At 41.9% G+C, this 20,278-nt stretch overlaps 1 protein-coding gene across 8 annotated transcripts in view; it reads right to left on the reverse strand.

Annotated features, from left to right (window-relative positions):
- LOC109937392 (corticotropin-releasing factor receptor 1-like) overlaps positions 1-20,278 on the reverse strand; it is a 303,154-nt gene that overhangs the window by 171,266 nt on the left and 111,610 nt on the right. Inside the window, exon 1 of one of the 8 annotated variants that reach the window (XM_048614779.1) lies at positions 7,289-7,366. The exons of the other annotated variants lie outside the window; for them this stretch is intronic. The gene's annotated coding sequence lies outside the window, so the exon portion shown is untranslated. Of the gene's footprint in view, positions 1-7,288; positions 7,367-20,278 lie in introns of those variants that run through there. 8 annotated transcript variants of the gene reach the window in all.

A 20,278-nucleotide genomic window follows, 5' to 3' on the forward strand; every position in this document is an offset into this window, starting at 1 on the left:
GTGAGGTGTTGCGCTTTGGAATGTCAAACCAAGGTAGACCTTACCATTTACTGTAAGTCCATGAGGAGTATTGTGGAACAGAGAGGCCTAGGAGTACAAGTACATAGTTCATTGAAAGTGGCTTCACAGGTGGACAGGGTGGTGAAGAAGGCATTTAGCATGCTGGCCTTCATCGGTAAAGGCACCGAGTATAGGAGTTGGGAGGTTATGTTACAGTTGTACAAGTTGTTGGTGAGGCCGCACTTGGACTACTGTGTACAGTTTTGGTCACCGTTACAGGAAAGACATAATTAAACGCTTAAAGTGTGCAAAGATGATTTATGGGATGTTGCCAGGAAAAATAGGACTGATATGGAGCGGTTGGACAGGATAGGACTTTATTCCTTGGAATGTAGGAGAATGAGGGGTGACCTTATTGAGGTGTATAAAATCATGAGGGGTATAGATTAGATAAAAGCATATAACCTTTTTCCCAGGAATGGGGAATTGAAAACTAATGGGCATAGGTTTAAGGTGAGAGGGGATAGATTTAAGAAAGAACTGAGGGGCAATGTCTTCATGTAGAAAATCCTGTGTATATGGAATTGGCTACCAGAGAAAGTGGGTGAAGCAGGTATAACAGCAACATTTAAAAAACATTTGGATAAGCATGTGCAGGAGAAGGGTTTAAGAGGGATATGGACCAAATGCTGGCAATTAGAACTAGCTGAGTAGGCATCATGGTCAGCATGGACCAGTTTGGGCCAAAGGGCCTGTTTCCATGCAGATTGGACATGCGGGGGTTGTTTTCCTTGGAGCAGTGGAGACACGATTGACATGTTTAAAATTATGGGAGCGTAAGGAGCACAGAATAGGTAGACAGGAAGAATCCTTCCCCCTTAATGGAGAGATCAATAACAAGGGACATAGATTTAAGGTAAGGGACAGTGGTTTAGAGGGAAAGTGAGCGATTTCTTTTTTCACCCAGAGGATGGTTGGAATCTGAAACTCACTGTCTGCAAGAGTTGTAGAAACAGAAGTATCAAGAAGTATTTAGATGTATGCTGGTGATGTCAAGTGCTCGAAAATGGGATTAGAATAGATAGGTGCTGGTTTTGATGGTGTGGACTCAATGCGTTAAAAAGGTTCTTTTCCTGTGCTGTAGACCTCTATGACTCGATGATAGCCTGTTGGTAATTAAAGTTGACAATGTATCAGGAACAGCTGGGATGCATCCAAATATTTTCAAGGAAGTGTTGATGGAAATTACAGGGGCACTGGCCATAAACTTTCAGTCTTCCCTGGACTTGGGAGATTTCAAAACTGTATTGATAATCCCAGCAATTCCAGGCCATTCAGTTTAACTTCAGTGGTGTGAAATTTTGAGAAATAATTATTCTGGAAAGAATTAGCAGATTCTGGGCTCATTTGGAAGAAAAGCTGGGTTCATTAGGAAGAGACAGCATGGATTTCTAAAGGGGAAATCATGTTTCCCTAACTTGCTGGAGTTTTTATAAGAGGTAACAGAAAGGGTTGATGTGATGTATGTGGCCTTCCAGAAGGAATCTGATACAGTGCTATACAACAGATTTGAGTAAAGTGCTACTGTCCCTTTTATTCCATAACCTAGAAATGTGGATTAAAAACTGGCTGAGTGATAGGTAAGACAGTAATGGTAAGTGGATATTTTTCAAGTTAGTGGAAGTAATTTTATGGAGGTTCCTACAGTTCGGTATTGGGACCCTTGCTTTTCTTGATATACATTAATCATCTCAATCTTGGTGTGGAGGGGACACAAATCTTTGAAGAATTGTAAACTGTGAGGAGTACAGTGTAGAATTCCAGCAGGACATGACAAGTTAGTGGAGTGGACAGATAAGTAGCAATTGGGGCTCAATGCAGAGGTTTAAGGTCAATCAGAGTCAGCATGGGTTATGAAAGGGAAACTGTACACGACTAATTTATCAGAGTTTTTCAAGGCGTTTGACAAGTTACTTCACAAAAGGTTAAGTAATAAAGATAAGAGGCCGTGGTGTTGGAGGTAGCACAGATAGAAAATTGGCTATTGGGGAGAAGCCAAGTGGAGATAAGGGGTTCATTTTCAGGTTGGCGACCCGAGATCAGTGAGGTTCCATAGGGTTCAGTGCTAGAACCATAACCGTTTGCAATATATTAATGGAATTGAAGGAAGGAAGTGAATGTACTTTAGCCAAATTTACAGATGACACAAAAATAGGTGGAAAAGCAGGTTGCAAGGAGAACACAAACAGTTTATAGAGAGCTATTGATAGGTTAAATAAGTGGACAAGTTGGCAAATGGAGAATAATGTGGGAAAACTTTGGAAGGGAGAACAAAAGAGTGGAGTATAATTTAAATGAAGAAAATGGCTGATAGCTACAACACAAAGGGACTTGGGGATCCTTAAGGCATGAAACATAGAAAACTAGCACACAGGTGTAGCAGATAATCAGGAAGGCTGAAGGAACTTTGGCTTGGGCCATCTTGTGGTGAAGTGGCAGTGTGACGATCCCTGGACTGAGGATCTCGGGTTCAAGTCCCACTTGCTTCAGAGATGTGTAATAACATCTTCAAACAGATTGATTAGAAAATAAATTTTAATAAAAGAAATGGAATGTTGGCCCCTATGTCAAGGGAATTAGTGTATAGGTGTAGGGAAGTCTTAATGCAACTGTACAACGTTCTGGTGAGACCATATGTGGAGTACTGTGAGCAGTTTTGGTCCCTTGGTTTATGAAAAGATATTATTTCCTTGCGAGTAGTTCAGAGAAGGTTCACAAGGGTGATCCCTAGTATGGAGGGATGATCTTATGAGTAAAGGTGAAACAGGTTATATCTCTACTCACTGGAGTTTAGAAGAATGAGAGGTGATCTCATTGAAATATATAGGATTCTTAAGGTACTTGACACAGTAAACGCTGAGATCAGTCTAGGACCAGAAAGCATAGTCTCAAACTAAAAAGAGTGCCAATTTAAGACAGAGATGAGGAGGAATTTTGTGTCTTGACGGTCTTTGGAACTCCCTGGCGCAGAGTGCTATCAGGCCAGCTGCGTTGTTATAGTTAAAGCTAAGATAGATAGATTTTTGATCGGTAGGGAACGAAGGGTTGTGGGGAAATGACAGGATAGTGCTCTTCAGGAACGTCGAATCAGTCGAGAATCACTCCACACAATTTGACATGGTTGTGGGGTGTGGTGGCGTCCCGTAGCCACTTAGGAAATCAAAAAGCAGTGGATGGAACAAAGAGCAAAATTTGTCCTAACTTCATATGCTTTATTTCTTTTTATAATTCATGTAATGAAAATGGCACTGGCTTATGCAGACTTATACCAATTTTACTGTATTTTCATAAATATATGTAACAATAAATTACTATTACTATTCCTTGCTTATTTGCATATCTGTCAAGATGCCTCTTAAATGTTGCTATTGTATCTGCCTCCATCGCCTTTTCCGACAGCACATTCTAGGCACTTACCACCCTCGGTAAAAAAGAAAAGAAAACTGCCTCTCACATCTCCTTTAAACATACTCCCATTTACGTTAAAAAAAGTGGGGTTTCCTCTCTCCAGCGAGGAGATCTGATAGGTTTTTGAAAACCATGAGTTGGCTAGATAGAACAGAAGGGAAAAATTTTTACTGCTCATAATAGGAATGATATCAAGGAGGCATAGATTTAAAATTAATTTGTAAAAGTAGCAAATGCGAGGTGAGGAAAGAGTTTTCATATAATTTATAGTTCTGCTCTGGAATGCATTGCCTAAAAATGCGATGGAGGCAGATTCAATTAAGACATCGAAGAGGGCATTTGCACGGAAATAATGTGCAAGGGTATGGAGAAGGAGCAGGAGATTAGTACTAAGAAATGAAATTAATTTGGACAGGATGGGTCAAATGACCTAACTTTGTTCTGTAACACTTCTTTTCAAACAAACTAGACATGGGGGAAAACCTTGAGCTGCCTGATTCAGTTCATCACTTTACTCCGAGAAGCCTCCATGTCGGGAACAGGCACCATTATTTTGGGGCACACTCCATAGGCACTAGCTACAATGCACCATGTGACATCTGATACGTGTCGGCCTCTGAGAACCCTTAAGACACATCTCTGATCCACTTAAAAGATGCTTCTGAACGTCGATATGCGCCAGCCCTATCATTGTAACGCGGCAGCAAAGACACTGGACTGAACCAGACTGCATCTCTGGGCTTTTTGTTTTCACTTACTCTCATAAAATACACTCACTCACAAAATCCCTGCCCTTTATTGCCCGCTTGCACCCTCAGACACAGATACCAGGCTGACATAACTGCCGTATTGTACTTTTTCTGATGAAGGGTCTAGGCCTGAAACTGCAGCCTTTCTGCTCCTATGATGCTGCTTGGCCTGCTGTGTTCATCCAGCCCTGCACCTTGAGCCGTATTGTACTGCCATTTAGTGAAGAAACAATACCATGAGGCTTGTCATAGTTGTGATCTTCTGGGTAACTATGGTCCCCATGACTAGCAGTTGAAGTTCTATGGGAACTTGTGCTAACTTCATTTTGATAGTTTGGTTAGCATTTACTGTCAAGAAAGTCATGGATGCTAGAGAACTTGGGGAAATAAATAGTGATGTCTTGAAGAGGGTCCACGTTCCAGAATAGGTGGTGCTGGAAATCTTAGAAGGCATTAAGGTAGGTAAATTCCCAGGATCTGAAGAAGTGCATCCCAGGACTTTTGTAGGAAGTTAGGGAGGAAATTGCAAGGCTGCTGGTAGAGATATTTGCATCATTAACAACCACAGATGAAGTGCGTCAATATTGGGTGGTGGCTAATGTTGTGCTATTATTTAAGAAAAGCTGCAGAGAAATGCCTGGGAACTACAGACCAGTAAGCCTAATGTCTGTGGGTGGCCACATTGTTAAAGGGGATTCGGAGAGACAGGATCTACAGGCATTTGGGGAGACAAAGGACTCATTTGGGATAGCCAGCATGGTTTTTGTGTGGAAAATCATGTCTCACGAATTTGATTGAGCGTTTTGAGGGGGTGACCAAGAAAGTACAGTAGACATTGTCTACATTGATGTTAGCAGGACCTTTGACAAGGTAGCACTTGGTAGGTTGTTGAGTAAGATTAAATCTCATGGGGTCTGGGGAGAGCTGGCTAATTGGATACAAAATTGGTTTGATGGTAGAGGTTTGTTTTTCAGACTAATGGGCCTGTGATCAGAAGCGTGCGGCAGGGATTAGTGCCGGGTCTACTGTTGATCATCATTTATATAAATGATTTGCATTAGCATTTAGGAGATAAGGTTAATAAAAGTTTGTGGATGACACCAAGGTTGGTGGTATAGTGGACAGTGAAGAGGGCTATCTGGGAATGAAGCGAGATCTTGATCAACTGGGCCAGTGGGCTGAGGGATGGCAGATGGAGTTTAATTTAGATGAATGCATGGTGTTGCATTTTGGTAATGCAAACCAGGGCAGGTTTCACAGTCAAAAGTAGGGCCCTGGGGAGTGTTATAAAACAGGGAGATCTTGGGGTACAGATTCATAGCTCCTTGAAAGTGGATTCACAGGTTGACAGGGTGGTGAAGAAAGCTTTCAGCATGCTAGCTTTCATCGGTCAGAACACTGAGTACAGGAGTTGGGATGCCTTGTTGTAGCTATACAAAAGGTTATTGAGGCCACATTTGAAGTACTGCGTGCAGTTCTGGTCATTCTATAGAAAGGATATTATTAAACCAGAAAGATTGGAGAAAAAAGATTAATGAGGAAGCTACTTGTACTGGAAAATTTGATTTAAAAAAAAAAAGGGGGAGGTTGGATAGGTGGGGACTTTTTCCCCTGGAGCGTAGGAGACTGAAGGGTGACCTTATAGAGGTCTATGAAATCATGAGAGGCAGTGATAAGGTGGATAGCCAACAGCTTTTCTTTATGGTAGGGGAATCTAAAACTAGAGGAAACAGGTTTAAAGTGAGAGGGGAGATACAAAAGAGTTCAGAGGAGCATTTTTTTTCCCCATACAGGGGGTGATGTGTGTGTCTGGAACAGGCTGCCAGAGACAGTGGTGGAAGCGAGTAGAATTTGGTCATTTAATATACCTGTCCACGTTTATGGATGGGATAGGTATGGATGGACATGGACCAAATGCAGGCAAATGGGACTAGTGTAACTCTGAAAACTGGGTGGCATGGGCAAGTTAGGACAAAAGGGCCTGTTTCCATGCTGTAGACTATGACTCTACAATGTGAAAGGGAGAAGTGAAACAAATTGTCTGGTGCTAACAACGGAAGAAGATGTGTCCTGTTTACACGACACTTGGATAAAACATGCTCAGAACTAAGGATTTTATGGAAAGGAGGCATGCCAATTGGACATTCTGGAAGATTAGGAGAAAATATATCAAAGAAGATACATAGAGACATCAACAGCAACGACTCGGGACCCACCATTGTGAAGAGGACACCTTGAGTTCAGAACTCAAAGAAGACCACGACTCAGAGTGAACCTGGTTAATTCATCATGAGTAGTTTCTAGATTTTAGTTAAATCTTTAGATAATGTATGGATTGTATGCTTATGAAGAACTAAACAGCTACTAATAAAGAGGAAGCTGTATTTGATCCTAATTTGGCTGTCTGTTCTTCATCTGTCACGAAATTCAAGACCCTAATGGAAAAGGTCAATATAGTTGGCAGCAGCCCTCAGTCTAGTCAAAGGGAACAGCCTACGTTCAGAATCTCCTGGTACAGTAAGTAAAGGGCAGCTTCCAATACCAATCCAGATCCCATATGATACCCACATCACAAACATTGAAGAGCTGAACGATGGGAGCACATTACTTATCTTGATTCGTTCTTCCCTATTGTGGGCTGTTTTCCACCTGGAACGGGAGACAGGCAGGTATTACAGCAGACGAAAGTTGGTGGCACAGCCGATGCTGTTGGTGTGGTGCAGCAGTGTCTCAAGCGAGTGAGTAAGCAGCGCAGAGGGCATGGCAATGGTGTCAGTGCTTGGGGGAGTGAGAGTGGGTGAAGATGATATTGCAGGTGCACCAAGCCTCACGATAGCAAACCTGGGAAGCCTTTTTCCATGTAGTTGCATCTCACTAATGCTCATTAAAAGGGGCCAGCTCACCAGAAATAAGTTCCCTTCTCAATTAAGCTCCCTCCAAATTAGCAATACGCACCTTCAGATTGGAGGTTGTTTAAGAGGCGTTCAGCAGCCAAGTTAATGTACTGATTGAACTTTGGATTTAGGGGTGATAGACAAACGCTGTTCAGAAAGGACAAACCTAAGCCTTACCAGGGTTGAGATCAGGTGGTGGTTGCCCGAGTTGCACCAGAATGCGTGATGACCAAGGGAGAGATACCGAAGTGGGCTTAGGTGAAGGAATCCAAAGTTGAGAATCTGTTAGGAGAAAAGAGGTAGAATGGCTGGGAAAGGAGGGAAGGGCCAGATTATTTAGCTGCAGGTGTTCACGCTGAGAGCTCATGAGATGCAGTGAGTAAATGCCTGACTGTGTGCCCTTTAAATGCAGTGCCAGGACCATTGAGCCCAGAATGTACCGGGGGGACATGACTTTTCTGCCTCTCTGCACGACAAGATTCGCTGAACTATATACACGTGCACACGTAATGGGCTGAGAATTGTATAATCACATGAGAAAGGCTGACTTCCTGCCGAGCAGTAGTGATGTTCACATGCATGCCCAGCACCAAACGTACACTAACAGAAAATTCTGAACAGTGCTTTTTTAATAATGTTCAGATTAGAATTCTGAATCACAGTGATCATACATTTTCATAAGTGTATATTACAGACTATATCCTCATTGTGGTCTTTTTCTCAAAGTGTCACCCTTTGGATGAGATGTTAAATATCTGTATTTTCAGGTGGGGCTGATCCCATGGCATAATTAAAAAAAAAAGCAGAGAATTTTTCCCTTTACCATCATAATGAAAACAAATCTCATCATTTATCTCATTATTCTTTAGTCCGTGCTGTGTAAAAATTAACCACTATGTCTCCTACATTATAGAACTGACTTCATTTCAAAAATATTATCCAGACAATTAAATGCTTTTTAGGGACCCTAAAGACATGAAAGCTCTATAGAAAATTTCTATCTTGTATTTAAAATACAAAATTGCACCATCGTGTTAAGAAAAATCTTGATATCAGCCTTGTCCTTTGTTGCCTCAAACAGGAGATCATTGAGTGATTCCATGTGTTTCATACAGGTAATTATAAAACAGCTTCTTTTTGTTACACAGTCAGAGTTACATAGCACGGAAGCTGACCTTTTGGTGCAAGTCGTCCTTGCCTACCAGACTTCCCAATCTGACCTAGTCCCATTTGCCAGCTTTTGGTCCATATACCTCCAAACTCTTCCTATTCATATACCCATCCAGATGGCTTTTAAATGTTGTAATTGTACCCACCTCCAACATTTCTTTAAGCAGCTCATTCCACACATGCACTACTCTCCGCACATTACCCCTCATGTCCTTTGTCAATCTTAAAACAATGCCCTCTAGTTTTGGACTCCCTCGCTTCAGAGAAAAAGACCTTGGCGATTCACCCTATCCATGCCCCTCATGATTTTATATGCCGCAATAAGGTAACCACTCAGCCTCCGACACTCCAGGGAAAAAGTCCCAGCCTATTCAACGACTCCGTACAACTCAAAGCCTTCTATCTTGGCTGCATCATTGTAAATCATTACTGCGCCTCACAAGTCTAACAACATCTTTCCTATAGAAGGGCGACCAGAATTGTATTCCAAAAGTGTGTGTCTTGTATAGCTGGAACATGATATCCCAACTCCTATAATCAATTGCTCTGATCAATGAAGGCAAGCATGCCAAACACTTTCTTCACCACTACCTGCAACTCTACTTTCAAGAAACTATGCACAAATTAAACTGTATCTTCCACTCCTAGGCCCATTGGCCATCTGATCAAGGTCCCATTGTGTTGTTGATTAATGGGAGAGAAAGCAAACTCAATCTATTTTAATACCTAACAAAAAATCCAAAGAAAAGGTAGATGCTGGAAATCACACAAAATTGCTGAAAAAAAATACTCAGCATGTCAGTCAGCATCTATGGAGAGAAAGCAGAGTTAACATTTCAGGTTCAGTGACCCTTCTTCAGAACATTTTAAATATTTTTAAAAAATTGTACAATGGATTAGCTGGCTATTGCCATTATACCACAAAGATCACAGCAATAGAAATCTTCTGTTTATTTTTTTCTTTTAAATCTTCTCTTTCAATATTCTCAGAATAAGCTATTTCAATGCAACAGAGTGTGGTTTTACTAATGAAACTAATCAGAAATCAAGTAAAAATGCTTGAGTTTACAAACATTAAAACTACTTGAAGAACTTGAATTTGTTACTTCAGTTCATCCAATCTGCTATGCCTTCAACACCATAGGGCATAACCTCTGGAATTCCCTCCATTACCCTTTCCATCCTTACATCTGTCTCTCCAACTTTAAGATTCTTTAAAAATGTATCTTTTTAATGAAGCTTTGTAGTCATCTGACCTAATATTTCCTTGGATGGTGGTGGCTAGCACGAGGGGGCATAGCTTTAAATTGAGGGGTGATGATATAGGACAGATGTCAGAGGTAGGTTCTTTACTCAGAGTAGTAAGGGTGTGGAATGCCCTGCCTGCAAAAGTAGTAGACTCGCCAACTTTAAGGGCATTTAAATGGTCATTGGATAAACATATGAATGATAATGGAATAGGTTAGGTTAGATGGGCTTCAGATTGTTGCGCCATTGTGAAACCAGAGGGCCGAAGGGCCCGTACTGCGCTGTAATGTTTTATGTTCTATGTTCATGGGACAAAATCTCAAATTTTGTTTGATAATGCTCCTATGAAGCACCTTGGGACATTTTATTTCAAAGATTCTATATAGATCTAAGCCATTGTTGCTAATCACGCAAATACTTCCCTCGGTCAGAGGGAACAGTCAAAGGGCATCTTGCAGTTTATTGTGAAGATGAGTGTTACACTATATTGTTGTTTTAGAGTCACGTAGCACAGAAACAGGCCCTTCAATCCAACCCGTCCATGTTAACCTGGTATCCTAAACTGATCTATTCTCACTTGTCTGCATTTTGCCTGTATCCTTCTGAACACTTCCTATTCATGTACCGTCCTAAATGTCTGCATTTAGAATGGTACATGAATATTAATGTACCATTCTAAATGTCTTTTAAATGTTGTAATTGTAAAAGACAAAAACATCATGGTTCTTCATACACCATGACCAATATTTGTACTCTCTTAAGTAGAATCATTTAATTTGTGTAATAAAGAGCAGCAGGAGAAATGGTGGGCCTCATCTGGTTTGGATGATTGTGTATTTGCTGAGTTTACTACTTGGAAGCTAGAAAGTTGAAAAATTTACACTTGGGAAATCGCCTGTGCCCAATCCATTTCCAGAATAACATTGTTGATTTAATAGCAGTATTATTTGGTTTAAACAACAAGTCTACAAACTGTGGGAAAACAGGAAGTTTTTCCAATGAGCAGACAGGACAAAGGCTTTGAAAGGACCAAGTCCAAGAACAAGTGGAAATAAAGAAATTCAAATCATAAAGACATGATTTCTTTACAAATGAAGCCACCAGATGTGCCAAATTTGTCATCAGACAGTATAATGAACAGGACAGGCAAACTGATTTGAAAAATTAATAGTTGCTTCTAGATCTGTGATAAATGGTGTGGAAGCAGATGTATTTTGAGCTCTTTTGAAGAGATTGGAGATCATTGAGATGATTAAAGTACTTGGAGAATAATAGTAGTCTCAGAAATGTAATCTTTGAATTAAAAAATAAAATCCAGGGAGCAAGATCAATACCTATCAGTGAATGTTTTTTAAAAAACTGTTATAAACAGCTCACTATTGTATGGGAATGTGCAGCAGCACAAAGTGTACACGTGTACACATGCACACACTCTCTTTGGGAATAGTGGAAGAACTCCAGGGTGATCATCAACCACTGAACTGTATTATTTATAAGCATTCCTTCTATGGCCAATAAGTTCTGGTAGGACTTGAACTTGTGTCTTCTGACTAGGATGTCAGTACATGATCCAATGTGTCACAAAATCTCCTAAGTGTGGAATCAAGATACAGTGAAAATGTGGCTGAAATAACTCCACAGATGCCAGTATCCCTTCATCAAGTCACCCTTTACACATGGAATGTCTTCGACTCTAATCCAGCCCCCTCGGAGCAAAACAGGAAGTCCTGTTCTTTTCTGTTGACTATGGCTTCCTGATTGGACCAGATTAACAGCCCCAATAAGGGAACTCATTCTAATGTCCACCTGCCTAACTTCGTTACAATCATTACATACCTTATCTTCTGAGTCTGACACCTTTTGAGGTGGCAAGCCATCTGGGGTGTTTTAGCACTGGGTAAGGTTCCTCCAACTCTGCCTCTGATATGGGTGGCATGTAACACACAGTATCTCACCTCTTGTGCCCGAAGCAATTGAAGAAATTCATTTTTTTTTTTCCAGGTGGCAAAAACATGGAGATTGCAACATCTGCCTTGTCCATCTCAGATTCCAAGGTATTTCAACGCTTGGAACAGTCAGAAAGGTGGTCAAGCAGCCAGGCACACTTTGCTCCAGCACCATTTGCAAGTTTTCAGCTTTCATATGGTCCACATGCTTGTGCAGTACCCAACACACCTAACCGAACTTTATACATCACTGGACCGGACCTTGCGATAACCATGCCTCATACCCATATGGGCCATTCCCACGGTTTCTACAACAAACTTTGTCTGCTGAAGAAAAACTGTCTCTCTTGCTTAGCTGTCTTGTCTAGCATTGGCATTCCACCGTCCCAGGTCCAGGAAGATCATGGAGTCAGAGGTCTATAGCATGGAAACAAGTCTTTCAGCCCAACTTACCCATGCCACCCAGTTTTCACAATTAAACTAGTCCCCTTTGCCTGCATTTCATCCATATCTCTCCATACCTGTTCCATGCACATACCTGTCTAAAATGTTTCTTAAAAAACAAAATTGTATTTGCTTCCACCACTACCACTGGCAGCCTGTTCCAGATACTTTCACCACCCTATGCATGAAAAAATTGCCCTTCTTGATCATTTTGCATCTCTCCCCTCTCACCTTAACCTTATGCCCTCTGGTTTTAGACTCCCCTAACATGGGAAAAAGCTGTTGGCTATCTAACCTACCGATGCCTCTCATGATTTTATAAACTTCTATTAGGTCACCCCTCAGTCTTCAATGCTCCAGAGTAAAATTCCCAGCCTAATTTCTCCTTATAACCCAAACGTTTCAATGCAGTTATCTTCCCAGTAAACCTTTTCTCCAATCTTTCTGGTTTAATAATATCCTTTCTATAGGGTGACCATAACTGCACGTAGTACTCCAAATGTGGCTTCAACAACCTTTTGTACAGCTGAAGCGACACATCCCACCTCCCATACTCAAAGCTCCAATTGTTGAAAGCTGGCATGCCAAAAGCCTACAAATCTATTTGTTCTATAACACTCCTCAGGGCCCTACCATTAACTGTGTAAGTTCTGCCCTGATTTGACCCAAAAAGGTGCAACACCTTGCATTTATCTAAGTTAAATTCTGTCTGCCATTCCTCAGCCCACTGGCCTAGTCGATTAAGAACTTGCTGCATTCCCAGATAACCTCCTTCACTGTCCACTATACCACCAATCTTGAATTCCTGTGCAAACTTACTAACCATTCCTTCTAAATTCTCATATTCTTCATTTTAAGTGATTTGTAACAGTGGACCGAGCACTGATCGCTGTGACATACGCCTGGTCACAGGCTTCCAGTCTGAAAAACAACCCTCTACCACCACCCTCTTCTATCTGCAAGCCAATTTTGTTTCCAATTTGCTAGCTCTCCCTGGATCCCATGAGATTTAACCTTACTCAACAACCTATGTGGTACCTTGTCAAAGGCCTTGCTAAAGTCTATGTAGACAATGTCTACCACACTGCCCTCATTTACTTCCTTGGTTGTCCCTACAAAAACAAAAAAAAAAAAAAAAACAAATTTGTAAGACATGATTTCCCATGCACAAAGGCCATGCTGACTATCCCAAATGAAGCCTTGCCTCTCTGAATGCCTGTAAAGTCTCTCAGAAATCTCTTACATGCCACAGACATTAGGCTCACTTGTCTGTAGTTCCCAAGCATTTCCCTGCAACTATTCCGAAATAATAGTGCTACATTAGCCACCCTCCAATCTTCAGGCACTTCACCCGTGGCTGGCGATGATTCAAATTTTTCTACTAGCCTCCCAGAATTTGATCCCTAGCCTCCTACAAAGTCCTGGGATACACTTCATCAGATCCTGGGGATTCATCTACCTTAATATGTTTCAAGACTTTCAGGGCTTCCTCTTATGTAATGTGGACTCGCTTCAAGACATCACTATTTATTTCCCCAAGTTCCCTAGCATCAATGCCTTTCTCAGTGGTGAATACAGAAGATAAATATTCAATTAGGATCTCACTCACCGTTTGTGGCTCTGCACATAAAGATCAACAAGGTTGTCTAAGAGGCCCTATTCTCTCCCTAGTTACTCTTTTGCCCTTCATGTACTTGTAGAATCTCTTTGGATTCTCCTTTACGTTATCTACTAAAGCCACTTTGTGACCCTATTAGCCTACCTATTTATCTCAATGTTCTCCAACACCCTCTGTACTTAAGGAATTCAGTTGATCCTAGCTGCCTCTACATGTAATTCCTTTTCTTGACCAGGTCCTCAATAACTCTAATCATCCAGGGTTCCCTACTCCTGCCAGCCTTACCTTTCACTCTAACAGGAAAGATGCTGGCCCTGAACACTCACTAATGCACTTTTGAACACCTTCCATTTACCAGATGTCCTTTTGCCTGCAAGCAGCCTCGACTAATCAACCTTTGATAGTTCCTGTTTAAGACCATTAAAATTGGCCAATCCCCAACTTAGAAATTTTACTTGTGGGCCAGACCTATCCATTTCCATAGCTATTTTAAAACTAATGGATTTATGGTCACTGGTCATGGGCTTAATGGTAAGAAGCAGAGGGCGATGGTTAAAGGTTATTTCTCGAATTGGAGGCCTGTGATTAGTGGTGTGCCGCAGGGGTTGGTGCTGGAACCTTTGTTATTTGCTATTTACATAAAAAATGATCTGGATGTGAATGTACAAGGCATGATTAGTAAATTTGCGGATGATACAAAATTAGGAGGTATCATTGATAGTGAAGAAGGTTATCAAAAGTTACACAGGGATCTTGATCAGATAGGGAAGTAGGCTGAGGATTGGTAAATTTTTCTTCTTGATTCATTCATGGGATGAGGGTGTTGCTGGCTAGGTATCATTTATTGCCCATCCCTAATTGTCCAGAGGGCAGTTAAGAATCAACCACATTGCTGTGGGTCTGGAGTCACATGTAGGCCAGATCAGATAAGGATGCCAGTTTCCTTCCCTAAAGGACATCACTGAACCAGATGGTTTTTCCGACAATTGGCAATGGATTCAAGGTCATCGTTAGATCTTTAATTCCAGATATTTATTGAATTCAAATTCCACCATCTGCCATGGTGGGATTTGAATCCAGGTCCCCAGGACATTGTCTGGGTCTCTGGATTAACAGTCCAGCGATAATACCACTCGGCCATTGCCTCACCACAAATGCAATTCAACACAGATAAGTGAGGGGTGTTGCGCTTTGGAAAGTCAAACCAAGGTAGGACTTGCACAGTAAACGGTAAGGTCCTGAGGACTGTTGTGGAACAGAGGGACCAAGTACATAGTTCGTGAAAGTGGTGTCACAGATTGACAGGGTGGTGAAGAAGGTGTTTAGCATGCTGGCCTTCATCGATCAAGGCATTGAGTATAGGACTTGGGGTGTTATGTTACAGTTGTACAAGTCATTGGGAAGGCTGCACTTGGAGTATCGTGTACAGTTTTGGTCACCCTGTTATAGGAAAGAAATAGTTAAACTTGAAAGTGTGCATAGAAGATTTACGGGATGTTGCCAGGACTAGTAGGCCTGAGTCATTGGGAGAGGTTGGCCAGGACAGGACTTTATTCCTTGGAATGTAGGAGAATGAGGGGTGACCTTATTGAGGTGTGTAAAATCACGAGGAGCATAGATAGGATGAATGCATATCGTCTTTTTCCCAGGGCTGGGGAATTGAAAACTAGAGGGCATAGATTTAAGGTGAGAGGGGATAGATTTAAGAAGGACCTCCGGGGCAACTTCTTCATGCAGAGAGTGGTACACACATGGAATGGGCTGCCAGAGAAAGTGTATGAGGCAGGTACAATAACTACATTTAAAAAACATTTGATAGGTACATGGATGGGAAGGGTTTAGAGGGATGAAAGGTTTAGAGGGATATGGACCAAATACAGGCAATTGGAATTAGCTGAATGGGTACCATGGTCAGCATGGACCAGTTTGGGCTGAAGCACCTGTGTCCATGCTGTATTACTCTATGACTCAGTGGTCCCAAAGCATTCACCGACTAACACTTCCATCACTTGCCCTGCCATATTTCCCAATCGGAGGTCAGGTTTTGCCCTTCCCTAGTAGAACTATCTATATACTAGATGAGAAATTCTTGAACACACAAGTTTCTCTCCATCCAAGCCCATAACATTATGGCAGTCCCAGTCGATGTTAGGAAACTTAAAATCCTCTACTATTACAACATATTATTCTTGCAGGTATCTACAATTTCCTTACATATTTGCTCCTCAATCTCCTGCTGACTACTTGGGGGCGTATAATACAATTCTATCAAACTAATCTCGTCTTTTTATTTCTCAGTTCTACCCATATAGACTCAGTGGACAAACCCTCAAGAACGTCTTCTCTCAGTATTACTGTGATGTTCTCCCTAATCAAAATTGCAACTCCCCTTCTATCCTTCTTGCAGCATCTGTCTCCCAGAACTTTGAGCTGCCAGTCCTTTTCCTCCCTCAGCCAGGTTTCTGTCTTAACTATAAATATCCCAGTCCCGTCCATTCCCGGAGATCGTTGCCTTATCTGTCAGACCACTTACATTGAAATAAATGCCATTTAACCCAGACTTCCCTTCCTTTCTGCTGTGGTCTTGCCTGCCCACTCTAGTCAGTCCCAGTGGATTACCAACACTGTCTTTACTATTTAAATTACTCTCATTAACTTCTGTAATGTCGTCAACCTTCTCTTTCGTCTCTCTACTGCTTTGGATCCCAGCCCTTGATGAACTCATTTAAACCCGCTCCAATGGCTCTAGCAAATCTATGTGAGGATTTTGGTCCCCCTCCAGTTCAGGTGTAACCCATCCCTCTTGTACAGGTCACCTCTACCTTAATTAGGTTTAACTGGCAGAGTTTTCTCTCCATTAGTAACTCTGCTAGAACTAACCCTGTAGTTGCATGAGGGGTGCTCCTATAATCAAATAGGAACTGGGACAGCTTGGTATCTAGTGAACCTGTAGGCTGTTTCTTTCATCCTGCCTTCAAAGTTTGCCCTGCTCTTTCTGTCAGAGCATCAGACAATGGATGGTATGGAGATGTCCTTAAATGTCAAATACCATTTGATTTTAGGACATGCTCAATTTCCTTGCTGGTAATGATAGCCTGTTACCTACGACCAACACTTCCAGGAGTGCATATACTGCAAGAGATGTCCACAGTTTTTCTTTGGTCATCCCCAAGTTTGAAGATTGCACATCCAGCCACTTTGAGTGGGCGTCAACAATGACTAAGAACATAGAGCCCATGAAAGGACCTGCATAGTCGATGTGTAATTGAGCCTAGGGTTTACTCTGCCATTCTCAGAAATGTGGGGGAGCTGCTGGTGGTAATTTTTGTCCTTGTTTGGCTACATCAGCATCCAATCCTGGTCACCAGACAATCTCTCACCAACATCTTCATTTTGGACACCCTTGGATGACCCTGGGAGTTTAGCCAGTATCTGGCGGCAACCTTTGCTCAGTACAATCTCTCCTGCTCCCCATAATATATCCTCAACAGTGATCCAGTCTCTCCGGGTCCAAAAATGTTTCAATTCTAATGGTGGCTGCTCCTTCATTTCCTCCATCACCACCAGCTATTTCAGTTTCCCCAGGACCAGATTTTTCTGTATCTAAAATCTGATATTGTCAGCTGTGACTGGAAGTGTATCCAGAAAATTTAAAACCATTACATACACCACCAGCGGTACGACCACTGGAAGAGTATCAGCCAGCAGGAGTTGGCTTAATGTATCTGCATTTGTTACTTACTCTCCTGGATGGTGTCCCAGTTTGTAATTGTACACATTTAGTATTACAGCCCACCACTGAATTTGACCTGAAGCTATGCACAGCACCACCTTGTCCACTTTAAATAGACCAGCAGGGATTTCTAGTCCATTATTATGACAAATGTACATCCATAATGGTATTGGTGGAACTTCCTGACTCCAAATCTTCCTTGTCTATCTGGGCGTATTTACCCTCTGCATTAGCCAAAGTCCTGGATGCATACGCCATTGGGCGTTCCTCTCCATTGGGTCATCTATGAGCAAATACTACCCTGATGCTATACAGGGAGGATCGCACGTCAATACCAGATCTCACTTGGGATTATGTGCCAACACCTTAGAGGATGTAGCTGTTTCTTTACTTCCCTAAAACCTAGGACTTGGTTACACGACCATCTCCAAAGCAGACCCTTTAAGAGTGAATGCAAAGGTGCCAGGATGGAGGCCAAGTTATGTATGAACTTTCCGCAGTAATTCACCAAACCAAAGAAAGCTCCAGTACACATGGGAGCCAGGACACCTTTGATCGCCTTCACTTCAATGGGTGTAACCCAGTCTTGTCGACTCTGTAGCCTGGTGTAGGTCACTTGGGATGCCTGAAACACATTTATCCCTCCTAAAGTACAGTCACGCGTGAAAAACATTTAAGACAATGTCCAGGTTCTCTAAATGGTCCTTATTGGTCTTTTCTGTAATTAGTACATCATTTAGATAAATGGCGACCTGGAGCAGACTTTGCAAAATGTTTTATTTTGTCCATTGAAAAATTGCACAAGCTGATGATACCCTAAATAGCAGTCTCATGTATTGGTACTAACCCTTATGGGTGTTAATTGTCACAAACTTTCCCAGAAATAGTATTGTCCAACTGCAAAAAGTGGTTTACCATTTCTTTAAAATTCCCACAAAAAGACAAACTGACCCGTCAGGCTTTACAATTGGTACAACTAGTGCAGACCATTCCACAAACTGAACTGGTTTGATGATCCCTTTGCTTTCCAGCCTTCTAATTTCTGCTGCTACTTTTGCCCATAAGACAAATGGCACTAGTCAGGCCTTGCAGAATTATGGAATTGCTTTCTGGTCAACATGCAAGGTGGCTTTGTCTCCTTTGATAGTCCCTAGAACTTCCTGATAAACACATAGGTATTTAATTAGGTTTCACTCAGGCAGCCATTTTCTAAATGAAAAATGTTGAGCCAATCAAGTTGAATCTTTCTCAACCAATTTTGCCCCATCAGGCATGCACCCGATCGTTTTACTCCAGTGGTCTGCTTCTCGTGAGACCACAGCCAAAGTTATACCCTTAATCTGTAAAGGTTCCCCAGTTCTCAAAGTTTCTCAACCTAGCCAAGGTCTTGCACAAAAGTAAGGGTTGGAGTTCAGAGTAAATTTTGTGAAAGACTGCTCCTGCAATCACTGATACAGCTGCATTGGTATTGACCTCCATTAGAACTGGGTGACCATTTAACCAGATGTTTATTTCGATTGAGAAAAAAAACACAAGTTGCTGGAAAAGATCAGCAGGTCTGGCAGCATCTGTGTTGAAAAACCAGAGTTAAACGTTTCGGGTCTGGTGACCCTTCCTCAGAACCGCTCCAATTGCCATATTTTCCAATGATAAACCAGCTGTAGTGCCTGTCTGGAGCCCAACTGGGCTCCAACAAGTAGGTGCTTTTGTGTGGTAACATCATTAATCCTATATACCAAACAGTCTCTCAGCATCTTGTTAAGCATTAAACCAAAGTCACATGCTTCTGCCAGTCATCTTAACCCAATCAAAAATCCCGATATGGACACCCCTGGTTCTTGAATGGCCAAGTTAAACCAAACACATCTCAAAATTAGAGCCAGGTTGGGTCATAATATTCCTTAATTAGAACATAGAACAGTATAGCACAGGAACAGGCCCTTCAGCCCATGATGTTGTGTCAAACACTATGTCAAATTAAACTAATCTCTTCTGCCTGCCAATGGTCCATTTCCCTCCATTCTTGCATATTCATGTGCTTATCCAAAAGTCCCTTAAATGCCCTATCGTATCTGTCTCCATGACTACGCCAGCAGTGTGTCCCAGGCATCTACCACTATATAAAAAAAAACTTGCCTGTCACATCTCCTTTAAATTTTCTCCCGCTCACTTTAAATCCATGCCTCCTAGTATTAGGCATTACAACTTCAGGAAAAAGACTGTCAACCCTACCTATGCCTCTGACAATTTTATAAACTCATATCAGGTCTCCCCTTAGCCTTCACTGCTCTAGAGAAAACAACCTTAGTTATCCATCTCACCTTATAACTCAAACCCCTAATCCAAGCAGCATCCTGGTAAACCTCTTCTACACCCTCTCCAAAGCTTCCACATCCTTCCTGTCGTGTGGCAACCAGAACTGAATGCAATACTCCAAGTGTGCCTAACCAATCTTTTATAAAGCTGCAACATCACTTCCTGACTCTTGCTCGATGCCCCAACCAATAAAGCCAAGCACACCATACACCTTCTTCATCATCCTATCTACTGGCCACTTTGAGGGAGCTATGGATTAAGACCCCAAGATCTCTCTGTACATCAGTGCTGTTCAGGGTCCTGCCATTAACTGTATACTTCTAACATTTGATCTCAAACTGCAGCACCTCACACTTCTCTGAATTTCTCCTCTCATATCTGCAACTGATCTACATCCTGCTGTATCCTTTGACAACCTTGTATAATATCAACAACTCTGCAGATCTTTGTGTCATCTGCAAACTTCCTAACACACCCACCCACGTTTTTAATCCAAGTCATTTATATAAAATCACAACATCTTCCAGTCCTCTGGCACTTCCCTTGTGGCCAGAGGGGAATTAAAAGTTTGTGTCAGAGCCCCTGCAATTTTTTGCCTCGCTCCCAAAGTAGCCCAAGATGCAGTGTGTCAAGGCTGGGATTTGTCCATTTTTAAGACTGACAAAGCCTCCAATACATCCCCAGTTCCTATT

Source organism: Rhincodon typus, chromosome 30 (genome assembly GCF_021869965.1).
Source record: "Rhincodon typus isolate 14 chromosome 30, sRhiTyp1.1, whole genome shotgun sequence".
NCBI classification, from domain to species: Eukaryota; Metazoa; Chordata; class Chondrichthyes; order Orectolobiformes; family Rhincodontidae; genus Rhincodon; species Rhincodon typus.